The sequence below is a fragment of the Euleptes europaea genome, chromosome 19, assembly GCF_029931775.1.
Source record: "Euleptes europaea isolate rEulEur1 chromosome 19, rEulEur1.hap1, whole genome shotgun sequence".
In the NCBI taxonomy this organism is placed as follows: domain Eukaryota; kingdom Metazoa; phylum Chordata; class Lepidosauria; order Squamata; family Sphaerodactylidae; genus Euleptes; species Euleptes europaea.
In genome coordinates this window covers 28,212,321-28,225,750 of record NC_079330.1, presented here as the reverse complement: position 1 = coordinate 28,225,750, position 13,430 = coordinate 28,212,321, and positions in this window count along the sequence as shown.

Below are 13,430 nucleotides of genomic sequence, written 5' to 3'. Positions count from 1 at the left end.
GGGGACAAAGAAGAGAAGAATAGTGGTGATTAATTTTGTAGTGCAGTTGGCACAGAAGGAAGTTACTGTGCTGGTGTCGGAGATTTGAACGCATGCTTTAAAAAGAAAGTATGCCCTGCTTAGTAACTTGAATGATGGTGGATTTGACCAGAGCCATATCTGTTTAAATTGCATTCAGGCTGCAACAAATTCTCATAATACTGAAGATTCCTGAGAGCGTTTTTTTTTTTTTTTTAACATTTACGGAAGGGGAAGGTTAGGTGGATGTTCTCATACTGTTTATTTTCTAACCATCAGTGTAAGGTTTCCAAATTTTAAAAATAATAGTATGTAGAGTTGGGTAACTGATAAGTAATAATTCTATTAACTTTGAAGAAACAATTAACCTAGATGGATATTAAATTGTTGTCTGTTTAAAAACGAGAGAGAGAAGAAGAAGCAAAAACGAAAGAGGAGTTTGAGAGAGTTACACAGTTTCCTGGGAAATAACTAGCACCAGTGCAGCCTGCCTCTTTGACGCTTTGGTTATATCTTGGAATTCTGTGAAGGAGTGATGAGTTCTTTCTTGCAAAGCAAGTGGTCTCCATTCAGATGTGTAACTTTACAAAGTTGTGGTAGATGCTTGAGCGTGAGGGATGGCTCTGGAGGCAGGCTTTGCTGGATGTATGCGCCGTAGCGTTTCCTTCTGTTCAGTCTATACTGCCGCAGCCTCTCCTCTTCTGCGACTGGATCATCCAGAATCCCGTTCCATCGAAGGCTCTCATTCAACTGATCCGAGCTGCCTTCGGTTGACAACGAAACGTTGGATGTGGAGGAGAGGAGCTGATGCGTCGTCCTGCCTGCCATTTCTTTCGAGGCATCCTCTTCCCTTGTCGCATTGCTGTGTAGTTCAGATGAGGACAGAAACACAGGCTGCTTTTTGCTTTTGCTTGGTCGCTTTTCTGCTGTGAAAGAAGAATGGTGTTAGAAGAGTGCACTTGAGCAATTTTGAAAAATAAGCATAGCAGAGGCTGGGGTGGGGGGTCTGAGTCAAAACCGAACATGTTAAAATACCTGTGTAGGGAAGATGCATTAAGAGCTTTTAAAAAACAATATCAGCTGGGCTATCTGAAGCAATGTTTAACAGCCATGGGACAAAATATCTCAATATATTATTGAACCACTTCAGTTTCTCTCCACATCTTACTGCTGGAGAGAAACTTGATGGCGCTAGTCTCATGCCCCCTACTGTTTCAACAGGAGGCCAGCACATGCTTAAAATGAGACTGTTCCTTCTGTGGCCTCTGAGTCCAGTTTCACCAAGTATCTGTTCCGTCAAGGAAGCAGATTAGCACCATTACCCCTTCTGCTGGGAAAGATAGTTAAGTAAACCAAATACTCTGAATCCTTTAAGAAAGATGTAGACAAGCTGGAATAGTGTCCAGAGGAGGGCAACAAAGATGGTGAGGGGTCTGAAAACCAAGTCCTATGAAGAAAAGTTGAAGGAGCTGGGTATGTTTAGCCTGAAGAGGAGAAGACTGAGAGGGGATATGATAACCATCTTCAAGTACTTGAAGGGCTGTCATATAGAGGATGGTGCAGAGTTGTTTTCTGTTGCTCCAGAAGGTCAGACCAGAACCAACAGGTTGAAATTAAATCAAAAGAGTTTCCGTCTAGACATTAGGAAGAATTTTTTAACAGAGTGGTTCCTCAGTGGAACAGGCTTCCTCGGAAGGTGGTGGGCTCTCCTTCCCTGGAGGTTTTTAAGAGGCTAAATGGCCATCTGTCAGCAATGCTGATTCTATGACCTTAGGCAGATCATGAGAGGGAGGGCACCTTGGCCATCTTCTGTGCATGGAGTAGGGGTCATCTGGGGTGTGGGAGGAGGACGTAGTTTGGAATTTCCTGCATTGTGCAGGGGGCTGAACTAGATGACCCTGGCGGTCCCTTCCAACTCTATGTTTCTATGATTTCCATGTGAGAGCCAGCGTGGTGTAGTGGTTAAGAGTGGCGGACTCTAATCTGGTTGGTTTCCCCACTCCTACACGTGAAGCTAGTTGGGTGATCTTGGGCTAGTCACAGATTGCTCCAAACTCTTTCAGCTTTACCTACTTCACAAGGTGTGTGTCTGTTGTGGGGAGAGGAAGGGAAGGAGATCGTAAGCTGGTTTGATTCTCCTTTTAAAAAAGGTAGAGAAAATCGGCATATAAAAACCAACTTCTTCTCTTCTATGTGAGCAAAACATATTTAAGTTATGATTTAACTAAACACTATGCTCATCCTGATGAAATTTTTTAGCAGGGAGCCCTACAGTTGTTGCATGGCTGGCTTCTCTTTATAGTGAATATTCGAGTTAGCCAGCTGTGGTGAATTGCTAAAATGGCTGCAGGCTTTGCAGGTTACCTACCGTCTTCCTGTGTGCCCTTCTTTTTCTTCTTCTTCTTGGTTTTCTTCTTGCCCAAGGCCTGCTGTGAGGGTGAAGGCTCCTTTCCTTGAGCCTTGCTGAGCTTGGACCCCTCCCCATAAGGTAACAGGTCTTGCCCATATATATCCATCCTCCCAGCAACCTTCTGCTCCTGCGGGTGCTGCTGCTGAAGCCAAGCCTGAAGATACAGGACAGCAGATGAGGTAGAGCGTTTGGCTACTCGTGTAGGAGAAACTGGCACTAAACTTGTCCACCTCTGGAATTTCTGGAGAATCCTGGGTACCAGACCATGGAGATGATGCTGAGAATCCTAATAGAGAACAAAATAACATAAGAAAGGCCATGGTCCATCAAGTCCAACAGTCTGTTCACACAGTGGCCAACCAGGTTCCTCCAAGAAGCTCATAAGCAAGACAACTGCAGCACCATCCTGCCTGTGTTCCACAGCACCTAATACGCATGCTCCTCTGATACTGGAGAGAATAGGCATGAACATAAGAAAAACCATGCTGGATCAGACCAAGGTCCATCAAGTCCAGTAGTATGTTCACACAGTGGCCAACCAGGTGCCTCTAGGAAGCCCACAAACAAGACGACTGCGGCAGCACCATCCTGCCTGTGTTCCACGGCACCTAATATATCAGGCCTGCTCCTCTGATCCTGGAGATAATAGGTATGCATCATGACTAGCATCCACTTTTACTAGTTGCCAAGATCCCTATGCAACGACTGCCATCCTTTACTTCAGTAACCCCGCCCCCCATGAATGGTCCTTTCTCTGCCTTCCATTAATCACTCATTTTCTTCTTGGTATCCCCACCTTTCCCTGTTGCTTCTCCTTTAAAAAAAAAATCAATTGTCCCATGTCACCTCAGTAACTTTCCTCCTACAGGTTGCTCCATGTCAGTATCTCTGCCTTCTATTAAGATAGCTTCAGAGGGTTGCTGGGTTGATCTGCCAGTAGAACAGCTAGATTCGAGCCCAGTAGCATCTTGGAGACCAAGAAGATTTTTGCAGATATCTGACCAAGGGAGCTTTGACTCTTGAAAGTGATGCCTCTTTGGTCCCTAAGGTGCTACTGGGCTCCAATCTACCTGTTTGGCCTTCTACAGCCCACTCAGAATCCTCGTATCATTTGTCCCCTTTCCCCTCAGTAACTCACCACCTTTTGTTACTCTTCTATCTCCAGGAGTTGCCATCCCTGTCCTGAGTAGACCCACCCACAAGAGATGCTTTTTCCTTACAATGGAGGGCTTCTTCATCTCCCCCCTTTCCATTGCCCCTCTTCCTCTCCAAAAGCCTCCCATAAATCACTCTTTCTCCTCACTACAGAGTCTCACTCTCCTCACTAACACCCTTCCTATGTTGACCACCTTCCTTGCCCTCAATGTCCCTCTCCTCAGGTGCTCTCCTCCAGAACCCCAGAACTCCACGCCCATGAATGCCCCTTCTCTCCCTAACCTCCATCAATTGCCACCACCCCCTCGCAGCAACTTTGCTTCATTTCATTCTCTCTCCTCTCCCACCCGTCAAATCGCACATAGGGTTGCCAACAACCTGGAGAGGAAAAGTCTTCCACCTAAGGTTGCCAACTTCCAGATGAGGTCCAGGAATCTCCCAGAATTACAACTGATCTCCAGATGACAGAGATCACCCTCTCCCAGGAAGATGGCTGCTTTGGAGGGTGGTCTCTACGGCGTGACATCCTGCTGAGGTCCCGCTGCATCCCCAAATCTCCAGGATATTCCCATCCCAGATTTAGCAACCCAAAAATAAAGGCTTAATGTGGGGAAATCGGCAGTTGAAGCTTTCCACGGCATGGAAGTAAAACATATCAGCTGGTAAGTACGCCCCCACACACACGTCTCTATGAAGGGGGAAAGACATTTTTTCCTTCAGGTAGTTGGCGACCACCGTTGCATTTTCTCCACAGGAAGACCCTCCCTTCCAAAACCCTCTCAATAGCTGCTTTCCTTGGTTGCCAGCTCCAGATTGGGAAATACCAGGAGATTTGGGGGGGGTGGAGCCTGAGGAGGGCGGGGCTTGGGGAGGGGAAGGGCTACAATGGGTATAATGCCATAGAGTCCACCTTCCAAAGTGGCCATTTCCTCCAGGTGAGCTGATCTCTGTAACCTGGAGTAATCCCAGATCTCCAGCCACCACCTGGAGGTTGGACCGGAAGAAAAAAGGCTCTGTACTGTATAATATAGGAAAGAAACAGCAACAGCACAAATGATCAATGCAGTTATATATATTGGGTGCAAAAATATATATACAGTGACTTTATAAATAGCAAACAGTACATAAAAGGACAAAAGACAAAAAATCACAATAAAGGTAAGTACTAAACGTTATAACTATCACTGATATATCAATTTTCTTTTACAGAGCTTCCAGGTAAGTGCAAATGTCCCAAAGTATATTGCAGACAGGTAAACAGCGGGAAAGAAGATGAAGATGGACGTGCTGTCTAGATCATTGTCCACGAAGCCAAGGCTTCATCAGCTGATCACTCTCTCAGTAAGAATTCTTATACATATACATGACCATAATAGGTACAATTCCAGCTGTTTACTTGTCTGCAATATACTTTGGGACATTTGCACTTACCCGGAAGCTTGAACCCTGTAAAAGAAAACTGATATATCAGTGATAGTTATGACGTTTAGTACTTACCTTTATTAAGTGAATTTTTGTCTTTTGTCCTTTTATGTACTGTTTGCTATTTATGTAGTCACTGTATATATATTTTTGCACCCAATATATATATATATATATATATATATATATATATATATATATATATATATATATATATATATAGATAGATAGATAGATAGATAGATAGATAGATAGATAGATAGATAGATAGATATAGATAGATATAGATATAGATATAGATATATAACTGCATTGATAATTTGTGCTGTTGCTGTTTCTTTCCTACACCACCTGGAGGTTGGCAACCCTACCCCCCACTAACCACCTCCCCCCTTTCTTCTTAAGAACCGCACTGCCGTTCCTTGCCCCCTTCTCTCACTTGCCCCCATTCACGGCCCCCTCCCTCCAGGAGAGCCCCCCCCAATGCATTACAGGGGCGGGGGAGTGGGGGAGGGGATCCCTCCGCCCTCCCCCCTCCTTCTCTTCATCCAGCTGCTCCGCTCCCGGAACCGAGACCCTCCGCCCGCTCCGGTGCTCCGCCCCCCGCTCGAGGACGCGTCTCCCAGGCAACGTCGCAGCGCGCCTTTTGAGACTCGGCCGGACGAGTTCCGTCCACGCTTGGGACGAAGTAGTTCCCTCCCCAGAGAAGCGGGATTGGAAATAAAGTCCAAGCAAAATCGCCCCGCAAAAAAAAAAATAGTCTATAATTTTTGAGTCCAGCGGTAAACTTTATACCAGCGCTCCATACCGGGTCTCTTATTTTTAGATACTCCTGCTCATCTTCTAATGTGATTTATGCCATCGCATGCCAGCAATGCCCTTCCACAATCTACATTGGACAAACAGGTAGGCTCTTAGACAAAGATTAAATGGACATAAGTCTGACATCAGAAACCACAATATTCCAAAAACCAGTGGGAGAACATTTCAACCTTCCAGGACATTCTGTTGCAGATTTAAGAGTAGCAGTTCTCTTACAAAGGAATTTCAAAGGGAGATTTGAAAGAGAAAGTGCTGAATTACAATTGATATTCAAACTAAAGTCAATGCATTTACCTGGGCTGAATAAAGACCTTGCATTCGTGGCTCATTACCAATGCTGATTTCTCCACACCCATCTCTCCCCTGGACATCACAGACTCTTCTGCATACCACACCTAATCCCATCACGCCTGCTATTCACATTTACATACTGTTAACATTTACATACGAATGCTTGTCTGAATTCACTCTCCTCTACTTAAAGACAGATGGATTCACATTCTAGCTGTATCTGAAGAAGTGAGCTGTGGCTCACGAAAGCTCATACCCTACCAGAAAATATTTTTGTTAGTCTTTAAGGTGCTACTGGACTCTTGCCCTTTTCTACTACTGCAGACAGACTAACATGGCTACCCACTGTGAATTATCTTATTTTTAGGGTTGCCAACTGACCAGCAACATCCTGGTTCAGCCTTGCCGGCTGCCTCCACCAACATTTGATGGGCAGAAATCAACATGTGCAGTTTCCTCCGCCACACTGAGATCGACGTGATCTGCTGTCTACAGATCCCGTCCCCCTTAAAGACACAGGAGCAACGGGCAGGAAAAAGAAGTTGGCAACCCCAGCCCGCCCGACGGTATGGAGTGCGAGTTGGGAAGCGGGAGGCAGCCTTCCAGAACCCTGGGATGGATCAGCGGTAAAGTTTGAAAGCCAAAACCCGCAAATGCTTTTCTTTTACAAAATGCAAAAACTTTGGAACTCACTGCCACCAGATACTTTGCTTAACACTCAGCCAGAGGGAGAGTTCTGTGGACTCTGCAAGCTTGCTCAGTTGGCACAAGTTGAACCAGTGCGGGAAAACAGGTTGCTGGACTAAGATGGGTCGGATCCAGAAAAGCCCTTCTTTGTCAGTATGGCTTTTGCTGTTTCATCTTGTGGTGCTCTGGTCCTTTGGCCCACAAGTACCCTCACAATAATGAATACCGTAATTACATAAAGAATACTTAACAGGCCTGGCAAGATACCCGGCTCTCCAAAACAGTATTTATTGCTGCCATGATTAAAAATAAAAAATAACAATGATCAGCCCTCCGTTCTAATGAACAGACTTTGGGCCTGGCAGCTTTCAACGGCAAGTAATTTCCATTAGCGCGGAGCAGGGAAGATCACTACAATTATTTTATCATCGCATAAAAAGAATAATTGCAGCCTCCCTCTTATTGTGCTGCTGGGGCTCTGGCGCAGCAGCTGAAGAGCAGAGCCGAAGGATTTCTGCTCCCCTTCGCTTGAGCTCTGCTTTTCTTCTCCTGCATCATGGTAAAGTGCCCCCCACCCCACCCCCACCCCCATCCATTGTGATCACAAAAGCTACAGCCAAGATACATACTCAGGGGACGCTGCAGGTATGCAGGAGATAGTGTTGCCAACACTAAAGGGATTTGCTTTATGGAGCCGCTGGGAGTTGTGATAATCCTAAAGGGAGAAATGGGAAGGTCTAGGCAGATTTCCAGATTTGTTCCCTGTTCTCATGATTCCTTGCAGCCCCCTCCCAGATTGTGGCATATTATTTTAAAGTGGTGTGCTTAACAATGTCTTTAAAATGCACTTCATTGATATATAGGGTTGCCAACCTCCAGGTACTAGCTTTGGGCTGGGGACCGCTAGTAGGTTGGAATCTGCAGAGTGTAATGCTCTCCGGGGGGTGGGTATATTGGGAGAGACAGTCCCGCAGATACGAGGGTCCCAGACCGTTTAGGGCTTTAAAGGTTAACACCAGCACCTTGAACCCAATCCAATATTCCATCTGGAGCCAGTGCAGTTGTTGGAGCACTGGCTGAATGTGAGTGCTCAGTGGGGTCCCCGTAAGGACCCTCGCTGCTGCATTCTGAACCACCTGGAGCTTTCCCGATCAGTCTTGAGGGCAGCCCTACGTGGAGTGAGTAATGCAGCAATGTAGTCCAGTGTTACTGTATAGTTAGTAACATCCTGACCCACCCAACCCTGCCCCCTTCAGCAACAGTCTGCCTCAAACCGCTGATGATGCCGGAAGATCAGTGTTTACATGGGGGGCAGGTTGCAGTGGTAGGGTTGCCAGTCTCCAGGTATTAGCTGGAGATCTCCTGCTATTACAGCTGATCGCCAGCCGATAGAGATCAGTTCACCTGGAGAAAATGGCTACTTTGGCAATTGGACTCTAAGGCACTGAAGTCCCTCCCCTCCCCAAACCTCACCCTCCTCAGGCTCCACCCCCAAAATCTCCAGGTATTTCCCAACCTGGAGCTGGCAACCCTAAGCAGTGGTCCTCAGCGGGGTGATTTAACTCTTTCCTGGCAGGCCTTTTCTTTGATCAAAGGCAAGTCTTGTTCACACCCCAAGAACTTGTGCGGTTTTCTCCCTCCTGGATGCAAAAGGAAGTTATGGGCTACAGTTTTGTTTGCAAAAGAACTAAACACTCCTCCCTCCGGAAGAGCTGGTGCAGTTATCACCTTTGCAAACCCCCACCCCCCAGCATTTCACTTAATAAAGAGTGTTGGGAAATTCAGCCTCAGATGCAGTGGAAATTATACCCCCCTCTCCACATATCCCAGGATGCATCGATGGTAATTGTATATAGCCAAAAGTTCTGTTTTGTTAGATAGTAATCCCAGCCAATGCTCAGCTGAACCCGGAGGCTTTGTGGTCCAGTTGCTACCAAGCTGCGCTTTTACTCCTCCCAAAGGACAAAGTACAGGTTGAGTATCCCTTAACCAGACATCCGATATCTGGACTGATCCAAAAACTGGACCTTTCGAGCTGGCATGCAGGCAGATCTGCGCAACCAAGCCTCTCTTGACTTCTGAGAGGCCGGGGGGCACGGATCTGACTCACATCCATGCCGCTGACCAAATAGCATACGTAGGAAATAACTTCAGATTTTTAAGAATAAGTAATTGTATTTTGTTGGAAACTAGTAGTAGCTTAAAGGAGCCAGTGGTCCAGGAGGTTCAAATCTCTTCTTGACTACAAACTCATATAAGCCACCCTCTCCAAGCTGCAGCCCCCCACTTGTAATATGGCGATGATAATATTGGCCGACCTTATAAGGCTGTATTACAAAATCATGGTGATAATATATGAGCGATTTGCTGAATTGCCCCAGGACAGTGGCGTAGCGCCACCTGGTTCTTTCATTTTGCAAAAAAAAGCCAGTCAGGACAGATCCGTAAGGCTTCTTAAGTAAGTCTTATGACTACATACATGCTTAGACAAACGGGCCGCGTCTACTTCTGCATGTGTAAATAGTAATGCGGGGCCAGTTACAAACTGCACGTGACTTCGCCCATCCCTGAGGTGCCCTTTGCTGCCCAAGTGACCTTTATTCAGATTTAATTCCTGCATCTGCCACTAGTGGGCAGTGAAGAGGCACCAGGAAGAGCAAAAGCAAGGGAAAGGATAGTTTGTTTTATATGGCCTTTTATGCATGGCTGTTTCCCTAGAGGTCACCCCTCCGAAGACTTCGGGTCTTTGTTTTGATTATGCATGCTATTTCCAACCATTAGAGGACGCCTCATTCTCCCCCTGGGTTTCCCCTCGTTTTGTCCGCGTTTTCATATTCAAGATAAAACAGGTCTCTGAAAATGCGGGGAAATGCAGGGGGAGAGCGAAGTGACCTCTGGCGATTGGAAACGGCATGCATAATCAAAACAAAGACCCGAAGTCGTCGGAGAGGTGACTGCAAGGGAAACAGCCATGCATAAAAGGCCTCTATCTCTTGTATATGTATAAATTTTAAAAGGGAGCTTGAGTTATTCACTGCAGCCTCCAAAGTCATAACCAAGCAATGGTTAGAGAGCAGACTGTATATAAAAACAGTCACCTGCAGGCAAAAATAGAGCGGCATAAACTTGCTGGGATTAAAAATGGTTCACACAAACTTGCTTCTTCTACGTGCAAGGAGTTTAGTCTGTGGCAGTCAGAGACAATAAGAACATTCTGCTTCTGACGATTTCACACGTTCTGTTGGTTAGACCCTCATTCTCCCCAGCTGAGTTTTGTCTTCTCTGGTAGCGGCTTTGCAGGATCTGATGCCTTGACCCTTCTACGCAGGGGTCCCCGACCTGGTACCCATGGGTGCCACAGCACCTGCCAACACCTTTCTTGGGACCCATCAAGAGTTTTTAGAAAGTGGGTGGGGCCAGGTGGGTCTCTTGCCCAGCAGGCCTTCTGAGTGGCCACTGCTACGCAGAATAAAATAACGTTTTTCCATTGCTATGCAGATTAAATTAACATTTTTTTTCAGTGGCAGTGGCTACAACCATGTTTGCTTTATTCTCTCTCACCCCTCTTTCCCAGTGTATTTTTGAATTATCTCTCTACTTCCCAGCACTTGGGCTTCCTCTGTGTATTTGGCTCTGCCACCTGTGGCAGCCATTCTGCACCCCCCCGCCCTTTGTCTGAATTCCAGCTGTGCCCACAGGCTCCAAAAGGTTGGGGGACCATGCTCTCCAGCAGCACCTGCCTTCTGAATGCCTGGGATTCATCCTGGGACCTTCTGCAGGCAAAGCTTGTGATTAGGGTTGCCAGGTCCCTCTTTGCCACCGGTGGGAGTTTTTTGGAGCAGAGCCTGAGGAGAGTGGGGTTTGGGGAGGGACTTCAATGCCATAGAGTCCAATTGCCAAAGCAGCTATTTTCTCCATCCTCCAGGGGAACTGATCTCTATCGGCTGGAGATCAGTTGTAATAGCAGGAGATCTCCAGCTAGTACCTGGAGTTTGGCAACCCTACTTGTGACCTAGTCCACCCCTGCCTTTGGTACTTGTTTTTCACAGGTGCAAATGACTTGCTGTCCTAATTAAGTGAGGAAATGTGAATGCGGGAGCCATCCTGAAGGGTTGCGTTGGATGCTGTTCCCAAAGCTCAGGTGTATGGTTGCATGATGTCAGCAGTTCTAAGCCTGCGTCCTGGTAAGTTTTATTTATATTTATCATTTCAATGTATAGCCCGCCTTCCCCAGCCGAGACCAAGCTCAGGGCAGGTAACAATAATAAAATCAGCACATATTAAAATATAAATGCATCAATAAACAATTAAAATACTAAAAACATAACACAACACTCTTCTGGCTATTAAAACCGTAGATGGTGCGTAGGTTGTAAGCGGCAGGACCCCCTCAAGTCAATGCATATGCGGAGTCACTGATGAAGAAAGAAGGGGGGTGGTTAGGGAGGCTAGCATGGATAAGACCTGCGGCTGCCCTCAATTGTAGGCCTGGTGGAATAGCTCTGTCTTACAGACCCGGTGGAACTCTTTAGGGTCCCTCAAGGCCCTGGTGTTTAGGGTTGCCGGGTGTCTCTTCGCCACCAGCGGGAGGTTTTTTGGGCGCTCACCCATTCTGTTTGCAATTAGAAATGTTGCCTCTCTCTTTTGTGCCCCAGAAAGTGGGCAGGTCGCTCCTCTGTAGCTTAATCTTGGCATAAGATTCATCCGTTTGGGATGAACAGTCGTCTGCGGAATAGGTTTTTTATCTGCTGATTACCCCGGGTGCCTTTGCCTTATCTTGACAGGGAGACTCCAGAACGGGGCGTCACTGTTTGCTCAAAACATCTGCGTTGGTAACACTGCTGTGCGGTGCTACCGTGTTAGGGACGTGGAGCTCTTCGGAGGTGAAGGGTGCCATGGCAACCGGGAGTTCTGTCAGCGCTCAGCTGAATGCCACAGGCCCCGCACCTGTAGCTGTGGCTGGGCCATGCGCCCTCTTTCCCGGATGCAGCGTTATAACTTCCCTTCAACTGGAGATGGCCAGCGTGGTGTAGTGGTTAAGAGCGGTGGTTTGGAACGGGGGAGTCTGGTCCGGAGAACCGGGTTTGATTCCCCGCTCCTCCGCATGAGCGGCGGAGGCTAATCTGGGGAACTGGATTTGTTTCCCTGCTCCTCCACATGAAGCCAGCTGGGTGGCCTTGGGCTAGTCACAGTTCTCTTTGAGCTCTCTCAAGCCCACCTACCTCACAGGGTGCCTGTTGTGGGGAGGGGAGGGGAAGGGAAGGTGATTGTGAGCCGGTTGAGTCTCCCTTCAGTGGTAGAGAAAGTCAGCATATAAAAACCAACTCCTCCTCCTCCCTCCTCCTCCTCCCTCCTCCTCCCTCCTCCTCCTCCTCCTCCTCCTCCTCCTTCTTCTCCTCCTTCTCCTTCTCCTTCTCCTTCTCCTCCTTCTCCTTCTCCTTCTCCTTCTCCTTCTCCTCCTCCTCCTTCTCCTCCTTCTCCTTCTCCTTCTCCTTCTCCTTCTCCTTCTCCTCCTCCTTCTCCTCCTTCTCCTTCTCCTCCTTCTCCTCCTCCTCCTTCTCCTTCTCCTCCTCCTCCTCCTCCTCCTCCTTCTCCTCCTCCTCCTCCTCCTCCTTCTCCTTCTCCTTCTCCTTCTCCTTCTCCTTCTCCTTCTCCTTCTCCTTCTTCTTCCTCCTCCTCCTCCTCCTGTTCCCAGTTATGCGGGAAAAGATGCTGCAGCTGAAAATGAAAAGTTGGGAGATTTTGTAAACCTGCGTCGGAAGGGGGGAAGTAATCCATCCTTCAGGAAGTGAATGATGGCAGCTATTGGGCGGTTTTTTATCCAGACAATTGGGGAATAGAAAATCTCAACGTGATGTCTGGCTCACGTCTAGGGCTGTGCTGTTAGAGCCAGTATCTTCTTAAAAGCTGGATTTTGCCATTGGCTTCACTTTGGCTGTGTTTTGCTGCTCTCTAAGATTCTTCCCCCCTCTCGTGTGCCATTTTGACATAATTAATACTCAACCGACGACAAAAATAAAGAACGGTGCATTTAATGGGCCTGAGGAAAGGGAAATGGGTGTGTCACTTCAGACTCCCGGGTTCGTTTTGTGCAAGGCAGAAACAGAACAGAAACGGGGACCTTGGGATTGAACCAGACAATTCCTGACATGTGCTCCGTATCCACGAGGGAAGGGAGCAGGTAAGCAAGGGTGCAGGATGGACAGGCCCTTGAGCTGAGGAGGGGGCTCCTACCCTGGAGTAAGCTGCCTCCCCTTCCCCGTAGGGCTGGCTGCTTTGCTGGAGATGCTTAGCTCGGATCTGGCTGGCGGCAGAAGAAGTGGGCAGAGGCAAAATGGGCCAGCCCAAGGGGCCCTGCAAGGCTACACGCACTGCAGGAGCAGCGTGACTTGCTCCTGGGCTCTTGTAATGATCCTATTTGCCCCGGTGAGGGCAGCATCTTCCTCTGGTTTGCCCAGACCTTCTCTGTTTTGGTTTACATCTTTGGAGGAGTGAGGGTGAAGCCTGGGGTAAAAGTGAGATCCAGGAGTCTGTTAATTTGCTTGCTTACAGCTGGGAATCCTTACAGCTGAATTGATCCTCCTCAACCTTTGCATCCTATGTTTTCCCCATTATGTGTCTTGCT